General features: G+C 48.5%; 1 long non-coding RNA gene across 1 annotated transcript; it reads left to right on the top strand.

Annotated features, from left to right (window-relative positions):
• The first annotated feature begins 216 nt into the window (after window positions 1-216).
• LOC135405820 (uncharacterized) lies at window positions 217-2117 on the top strand. The gene is made up of 3 exons (XR_010426027.1): window positions 217-1021; window positions 1512-1667; window positions 2091-2117. It is a non-coding gene; the product is annotated as an uncharacterized LOC135405820 (long non-coding RNA).
• Window positions 2118-8779: the final 6662 nt, after the last annotated feature.

Here is an 8779-nt window from a genome sequence, read left to right as displayed (position 1 = left end):
AGAGGGTCTTGGGGACACCAGGGGGGTCTCAGGACTCACCTACTGGTGGTGCTGCCCATCCTCTCCCCCCCCCCAGGCCCATTTAACCCCCTCAAATGTCCCCCAACCCCCCTTTTCCATTTAATCCTCTCCCCCTACAGATCCATTTGACCCCCCAATGCCCTCAAGACCTTTTAACTCCCCCAAATGCACCCAAAACCCCCCAAAACCCCCAAATTCCCATCCAACACCACAAGATCCCCCCAAATCTCCCCCAGCTCCCCCCTCAAATCCCTTCCAACCCCCCCAAGAGGGATCGCCCGGCACCCTGGGACAGGAACACAGTGGGCTGTACTGGGGGCACTGGGCTGTACTGGGAGGGCACTGGGGGGTCCTCAGGTGTCCCACGACAACGTGGCCCAGCTCCAGGAGAGATCTGGGGAGCAGTGAGGAGCTACTGGTCTGTCCTGGTCTGTACTGGTCTGTCCTGGTTTGTTCCCCCAATCCCCAAAGCCCCTCCCCAGTTCCCCCAGGACCCTCCTGCACCCCAAAGCCCCCCAGGCCCCCCCAGGCCCCTGACTTGGTCCTGCTGCCCCTTGAGCATCTGCAGCTGCTGCAGAACCAGGCATTTCATCAGCAAATGTGCAGCTGACACCAAGCTGGGGGTGTGTTGATGTGCTGGAAGGCAGGAGGGCTCTGCAGAGGGACCTGGCCAAGCTGGATCCATGGGCAGAACAGGATCAGACATATTCTGTCATCCTGGGACAGGGTTCAGGGTATCATGAACCAAGTGCCAGACAAGTCCCACTCTTCCCCTAAACACAAAGATGAGAAGAAGAGCAGTAAGTCTCCGGAGAAGCCAGAGAAGAAGCCTCTGGAAAAACATGGCAGCCACAAGAGTCTTCAGCGGGAAGGGGAAGTTGCAGAAGGCTCAGTCGGAAGCCAGGATGCCGGAGGGCCCTGCTTGGACTTCCACGTCACGCGTCGTGAAAAGGTGTTTAGGAGGATCCTGAAGAGCAAGAAGCTGCCACCACCAAAGCAGGTAAAAGCCTGCAAGGCTCAGATGCTGAACTTGCCGTGGTCTGGGGCCCTGGAACAGTGTGTCCCCCAGGTGATAAGAACACAGAGCATTGTTGAGGCCACTGATGATGTTCCACAATAGCTCCGCAGTATCTCTGTGGATGGGGAGGTTCTCAGCCTCCCTCAGATGTGTGGAAAGTGGGAGTGCTCTGTGTCCAAGCATCCCATCTGTTCAGAGAGTTTCTCAGTCTGGAAATCATTAAAAATGGTCCCAGGGCAGGGCAGCTCCCAGGCATTGTTCTCTTCAGCTGAGTCACTTGGGAGAGCTTTCTCTCTTGGTCCCACTGTAGGTCCTGCCTCTGCTCTGGAGCCTGCTGACCCACTGTGAATAAAAAAGCACTTGTACTCTGTATAAATCAAAAACTCCACTGCCAAAAGCTCAGGGCCTTTACGGAAGGAGTGTGAGGATGAAGGTGACAGGAGTATAAACAGGCTTTTCTCTTTGGTTTTAGATCCTGCACTCTCTGGGACTGGGACCTCCCATTCCCCCTGGCTCTCTTTTCTCTGTGGTCCCCTACCCAGAGGAGGACAGAGTCCCCACAGCAACAGAAGACCTCAGACACTTCATCCTTGTTGAACCTGAGGGTGCTGCTGCAGAAGATGATGTGGTGGGTATTCCTTTTGTGCCTTCAGTGAGGGTGCCAGGGCAGGGGACAGGTTGGATGGAAAAGGGTCACCATAGAGGGGCAGTGAAGATGTGATGGGGCCCCATGTCTGCAGGCATCCTTTCCACCAGGGATGAGAGAAAAGAGACGGCTCTGCTGGAGGCACAGAGCAGTTCTGTAAGACAACAGGAAAAAAATGGCTTAAACCCATCAACCCAAGGGTCCTTGGTGGGGAGAGAGTCCTGGGTAAGGAGGGGTGTCCGAGGCAAGACAAAGGCCAATAAGGAAGACCAAGTCCATGGGCACTGGTGATTATTTATTCTCTCTCCTGTTGGCTAACAAATCCCCCATTCTGCTTTCCAGGAGGGGGGTGTCTCAGGGCAGGTCTCACCTCTCTCTCCCTTTTCTCTCTCCCCTTATGCCAAGGCCCCAGAGGCAGAGGCACAGGACCACTTTAATGAGGGGAAAGCCACGAGCAGACACAAGTCTAGCAAGGAAAAGCCAAACTCCCCCCAGAGCCCGAAAAGTCTCCAGGATCACTCCCCAGAAACACCCCGAAGTTCACCTGAGCCAATGAAAAGCCAACTGCAGAGTGACTCAACCCTCGAGAGACCTGCCAGGTGAGCTGCAGGGGAGGAGGTGATCCCTGTGCTTCACGCACATCTTGCCAAACGAGGTCCATCGTCCTCAGCTCCGCAGCGACCCTCTGCCAGTGCCTCCATGGGATGGCGAGTGCACAGCCCTCCTCCTTGTCTCCTTTGCCCCTTAGCAATGTCTGAAGCTTCCCTTTTAACTGCCAGGCTGAGAAGGTTCCGGTGGATCGTTCCTGCCCACGGCGAGGTGGAACTGAAGATCCGCTTCAGCCCCACAGTGCCAGGGCAGTTTGACCAGCTGAGGAACTTTGAGATCCTGGGCTCAAAGCGCCTGTACCAGTTGCCCTGCAGTGCCACTGCCCTGTACCCCAGCATCAGCCAGAACCCACAGTAAGGCTGGGCCACAGGAGCATCCCACACTGCACCCCCGACCTGGGAGCCAGGGCTGCCCCTTGTGACCTTCTGGCTGGGGCAGATGGTGCTGCCTGAGTCACCCAGCATCCCTTCCTCTGCTGGGAGCTGGGAGGCTGAACTGGTACCTCAGCCACCGAGAAGGGTGATGGCTTTCTGACTAGATTTCCTGCTTGCAGCATCTCAGAGCTCCTCATTCCCCATTTTTTCTCTGCCCAGGCTGGTGTTTCCTCGCTGGAGGAAGAGCAAGGAGAAGGAGGACATCATCTCCAAGGAGTATGTCATGAGCACGAAGCAGTTCCACTTTGGACCGCTGCTTTGTGGCAAGTCAGGAGAGTGGTATGTGCTCCCTGCTCCCAAGTGAGCATCCCTGTGTGCTGCCTGTACAGACTGAGATGTCAGGAGGGGATCTCCAGGGCCTTGTGCTCTCCTGGACACACTTGCAGACACACTGTCCCAGTGGCACAATGCAGGGCAGTCCCGGGCAGAGACCTGGCAGACACATGGGCTTGAGGGAGCACAGATGTGTGAGTGTGAGCAGATAACAGGCAAATGAGCCTTGGAGGAGCTGCTTTGCCAGCCTTGTGGGTGCCCTGGTGTCCAGAGCCACCAGAGCTGCTGCTGCCAGCCCGAAGGTGACTTGGGGCAACCTGTGTCCCCTCCACATCTCAGCTCCACCCCTTAGGAAATGAAGTTTATGGTGCTTTTTCAAGTGCTTTGAGCTTTACAGGTAGACTAAACAAGCAAGTATTCTCTAGATGGTTTTTGTAAACCTTTCATTAATCTCTAATAGTAGTGAGATTTTGTGATTTGACCTGCCAATATGTGTGAGTCAGAGGGGAACCTACAGCAGGAATTACGTTTTCCTGAGATTCCAGTGCATCTGCAGTGCTGGAAAAAGTCTGCCTAAAAATGTTGTCATTGTAGCTGTTGGCATATTTCTGTTTTTAATGTCACTCTTCTTTTAATTTTTTTAATAATATTTGAAGTTAAGTTCTTGTCTCCATGGGAGCTCTGGAAGGCCAGGCTGATGGATGGTCTGGGATTTCTGTTTGCCTCTTTAACCCTTTCACTCCAAATTCAGTTGCACACCTCAGGGAAGGGTCATTTGTTATCTTTCACATTCCCCTTGGGAACTGATGCTTTTGATTTCTTTCCCTCAGACTTTTGAGCTAACCCACAGTAGTCTGACGACTTTTCTAAAAGAGATAAGCGAAACTCTTTTGCAAACATCTTTTCCAAAGCCTTTCTCTATCCTCTGCAGGGAAGGCACCCCAAGAAAGAAGGGGAAAGAACCCTTGTGCCTGGTGTATTGTTGTTTTTCCAGGCACTTTTGAATTTATATGGTGTGAAACACTCTTGAAATGGCTTGTGCATCGTCACGCTTCTGGGGTGCAGGCACCAGGTATAGGGGCAGCATCAAAGCCAGGCAAGGATGAGCACACAGACCGTGCCTCGTGCCCCTGACAGGGATCCTTTTTCTTCCCCTGCTTGTTAGACCATGGTCTTCCAGTGCCACCTCCTGCTGCCGGCACACGGTGCTTTCCTCGGTGTGTGGTGAGGGCAACAGTCTCCTCTGCAGCCTTTTCCCCTTCTCTGGACAGGTACAAGGCACAGAACTGCCCCAGCAACAGCGAAAAGTTAACCATCCTCAACGACTCCCCCATGGAGGCAGAGGTGCATTTCTCCTTTGAGAACGACAGCAAAGGAGAGACGTTCCTTTTGGACCCTCCCAGCATGAGGCTGCAGCCCAAAGAGAAGAAGGTAGGAGGTGAGCAGGTAGGGCAGGCACCGCAGAAGTGCTGTTCCTCCTGCTCACAGAGGGCTCTTTGTATTTCTGTTTGTGGGGACGGGTTCAGAAGCTGAGTGTTTGGGCGTACCCGACCTCCGCTGGCCTCCTGGAAGACAGTCTCGTCTGCTGGATCAAGGACAACCCAGAGCCAGTGGTCTTCTGACTGTGCTGCCAAGGGGTGCAAGTGAAGCTGAGGGTCAGCCCCCAGGAGCTGCATTTCAACAAGCTGCTTCTGCCCAGGTCAGTCATCCCACGGCTGAGGGCACTCCAAGGCTCGTGACAAAGAGAAGAGGTTTGACTCTGGTTCCAGAGGCTCAGATGGAGCTGCTTTGAGCTGCATTCAGTGGCCAGGCTGGTGTGACCACCCAGCACTGACGCTGAGTGTCTTCCTGTCTCTGCAGGACTGACACCCAGACCCTGGTCCTGAGAAACGACAGCCCACTGCCCATGGCATGGCATCTCAGTGGGCTGGACGACCTTGGCGATGAGTTCTCTGCATCGCAAGGCAGGGGCATCGTTGGGCCCCGCACAGACTTTGAGGTGAAGCTGAATTTCAAGGCCGAGAAGATTGGCATCACAAATAAGATGATCCAACTGGAGGTGAGAGGGGCTTGGGCCTTCCTGGCAGAGCAGGGCAGAGCAAGCAGCCGTGTGCTCTTAGGGACAGAGTCAGGGAGAGCTGCACCTGACAGACACGGGGGTGCTGTGGCCCCATGTTGCGGACGACGGGAAAGTATCACACGATCACAGTATTGATCATGACTAATCCAACTTTATTGCTGTAAGCTCCATGCTTATAAAGGTTAATAATTAGGCTCATTAATATTCCAAATACAAGCTCATCATTGGCTCCTAATTACCTAAGTTATATTTGCGCAAATGCTGCCTCTTTCTCATGGCTATAGTTACTTTATTTACTATTTGCTACTTTCTCTACCTTTCCCATCCTGTTGCTCTAATTTTTCTATCACGTATGCAGTTTCTTAAACAATACAGCTTCACAGCAGACAATGCAGCCTTGCAGTTTCTTAGACAAAGCAGTTTCACAAACACACTGATCAGTGACCTTCTAATAGTTTTCTTGTTTTAGCGTGAGACCAGCGGTATAGAATCTTTAATGTGTCCTCTCTCTACCAACCAGGTTTCTGCAATATCTTCTACACTTCCCCCGCTCTGTTTAGACAATGTTAAAAACACGTCACTCATTGCCTTTGTTAGCATGCTTTGAATGCATTTAAAAGCACAAGGAACAATGCATAAAGCAGCCAGCAGTATTAGTAAAAGCGAAATTGCTTGATTAGTGATCTCCGCAAGCCATGGTCCTAAACCTAATTTTGCTAGCCATCCCCTAATGGGATCTTTTTGAACTTCAAAGTCATTCAGGTGACTTTGCATTAGCAGGGCTCGAGACATTCACAGCAGCTCGAGTCCACTTGGCAGGTATCCAAAGAGGTCCCTGTGGTGAAGAAACACAAAGATAACCTCTTCCCCAATAGAGTACTTTTGCTGGATCTTGCCAAATTCCTGTACGTGGATCTTTAAATCTGACCCACACCTCTTCAGGTTTCTCTGCATCCTGTTTTAATGTATAATGAATTGTTACAGGAGGATCTTTTTGATCTCCAAAAATGCATAAATGATTCAGGACAAACAGTACCTTGCTTAACCTTTTCTTAATATCAATAATGTTTTTATGTTTTTCAAGATACATTTTTAGTGTGTAATGAGCTCTTTCTATGATTGCTTGTCCTGTGGGAGAGTGAGCAATACCTGTGCGGTGAGTGATTTTCCACTTTTTCAAAAATTGGCCTACTCTAGTACCCACATAGGCAGGTCCATTGTCTGTTTTTATCTGTTGTGGTTTCCCCATCACAGCAAAACATTCACACAAATGTCTTTCTACTTGTAAAGCTTTTTCTCCTGTTTGAGCTGTAGCCCACATAAAATGACTATATGTGTCAATACACACATGTATATATTTAAATCTTCCAAAAGGTGCATAATGTGTAACATCCATTTGCCAGATTTCATTACTCTTTAACCCTCTGGGATTTACTCCCATACCCAATCCTACACCACCATTATGATTGCTACATGTTGGACAGGATCGAACAATATTTTTAGCATCATTTAAGGTGATGTCATACATTCTTTTTAGTCCTCTGGCATTTTGATGATATTGTTCATGATCTTTCTGTGCTTTGGTAAATTCTTCCTCATCGTCTGTAGCCATAGAAACTAATCTGTCTGCCCTAGCATTTCCTTCACCCAACCCAATGTCCCATTTATGGCTTCGTACATGTATGACAGCATAGTCATGATCTCTGTTTGTTACTGCCAACCATAATTGACAAAATAACTGAAAGAGCCTCTTATTTGGGACTTCTTTAATTAGGGCCCCTTCTATCCGATTAACTACTCCTGCTACATAGAATGAGTCAGTAACAATATTAAGGGGTCTATCCATGCTAGCCAGTGCTCTGACCACTGCTAACAACTCTAAAGTTTGTAATGAATCTGTAGGTTCTCCTGTTAAAATTTCATGCTTCCATTCTCCTTTCTCTAACCAGGTTAGGGCAGCAGTGTGAGATTTTTTGCCAGCGTCTGTGTAAACTGTTCGTGCATGTGGAATTGGTTGTTCCTGTTTTTTAGGTTTTGGTATCCATTGCCAAGAACCAATCCATGCTGTAGGGACATTGTGCAGTCTACTGGTAATTATGGGACATGTCAGTCCTAATAATGCTTCTTGAAGACCCTCATTAGTACATAGGTACCAATCAAGATCATTTTTCTGCATTGGTAATCGTATACGTGCAGGCTCTTGAGCATCAATTTGTAACACACGCTCTCGACCCTTTTTTATCAGGGCTGCCAACATTTCAATTTTTTGTAAAAGTGTTTTAGGCTGTTGTATGCTAGTTGATAACCATTCTAAAACCCCTATATCCTCCCCCGTTTCTGTTTGTGATTGTGTAATAGCACCCAAAATGTATCGTTTGTCAGCCCAAAAGGTAAGTTCTAAAGGTAATTCCCATTGTCTTCTCCGAACACGGCCCTGAGTGACACAATCTAAAATTTGTTGGAGTATGAGTTGTTGGTGCTTTGTGACAGTAATTTTGGTTGTTGGGTCTGTTCCTTTTAATAGGGGTCGCAATTCAGCTAAAAGGTCAGCAGGGATTCCCACAACAGGGCGTAACCACTGTAAATCCCCAAGAAGTTTTTGTGCATCATTCACAGTGCGCAATTTTGATTGAAATACCAATTTCTGTGGGATAACAGCATGTCGAGAGATAGTCCACCCCAAATATCTCCATGGTTCTGTCGTTTGAATTTTTTCATCTGCTATTATTAACTTATATTGTTCCAAATGTCTGCGAATTATTTGTATTTGTTCGGGTACAAACTCCTCAGGCTGGCAAAACAATATATCATCCATATAGTGATAGATTATGCAGTCAGGCCATCTTCTTCGCAAGGTTTGTAAGGCAGTATCCACATATAGTTGACACAAAGTTGGACTGTTCCTCATCCCTTGTGGTAATACTGTCCATTCAAATCGTTGGTCAGGTCTTTCTCTGTTAATAGCAGGTAATGTAAAAGCAAAACGTTTAGTATCTCGAGGGTGCAATTGAATTGTAAAGAAACAATCCTCTAAGTCTATAATCAGTAAGGACCAATCCATGGGAAGCATTGCAGGATTTGGTAGTCCAGGCTGTAAAGCCCCCATGGCTTCCATTTGTGAGTTAACTGCTCTTAGATCATGCAATAATCGATATTTTCCAGACTTTTTCTTTATTACAAATATAGGTGTATTCCAGGGACTAGTAGAAAGTTTTAAGTGTCCTTGATCAATTTGTTCTTGTACTAATTCATGAGCAGCTTCCAAGCTTTCCCGTTTTAAAGGCCATTGCTTAACCCATACTGGAGTATCAACAATCCAAGTAATAGGAATTGGGAAAGACCAAGCAATGGCTATTCCCCCAAAGGGTAATCATTGGAGAGTTTCATCTCAATTTGTGTCAAAACATCTCTCCCGATTAAGCATTGTACTGTTGGTGGAAGCTGCACAACAGACAGGACAGCACTGGCCACACGACCTTCCACCTCGATGTTCACAGTAGGAGTCCGCATAGCAATTGAGGCACCCCCAATGCCAGTCACAGTTGTAGTAGCAGGTTGCAGAGGCCAGTGTCTAGGCCAACAATGAGGAGCTATTATACTGGAATCAGCTCCTGAATCTAGTAAAGCATCCAGTGTTTTTGTTTGATCTTTCCATATAATTGTAACTTTATGTTTTGGCCTCTCACTTAAATCCAGTG

The sequence above is a fragment of the Pseudopipra pipra genome, chromosome W (assembly GCF_036250125.1).
Source record: "Pseudopipra pipra isolate bDixPip1 chromosome W, bDixPip1.hap1, whole genome shotgun sequence".
In the NCBI taxonomy this organism is placed as follows: Eukaryota; Metazoa; Chordata; class Aves; order Passeriformes; family Pipridae; genus Pseudopipra; species Pseudopipra pipra.
Note: the sequence above shows the minus strand (reverse complement) of the source record. Positions and strands in the feature narration are given on the sequence as shown.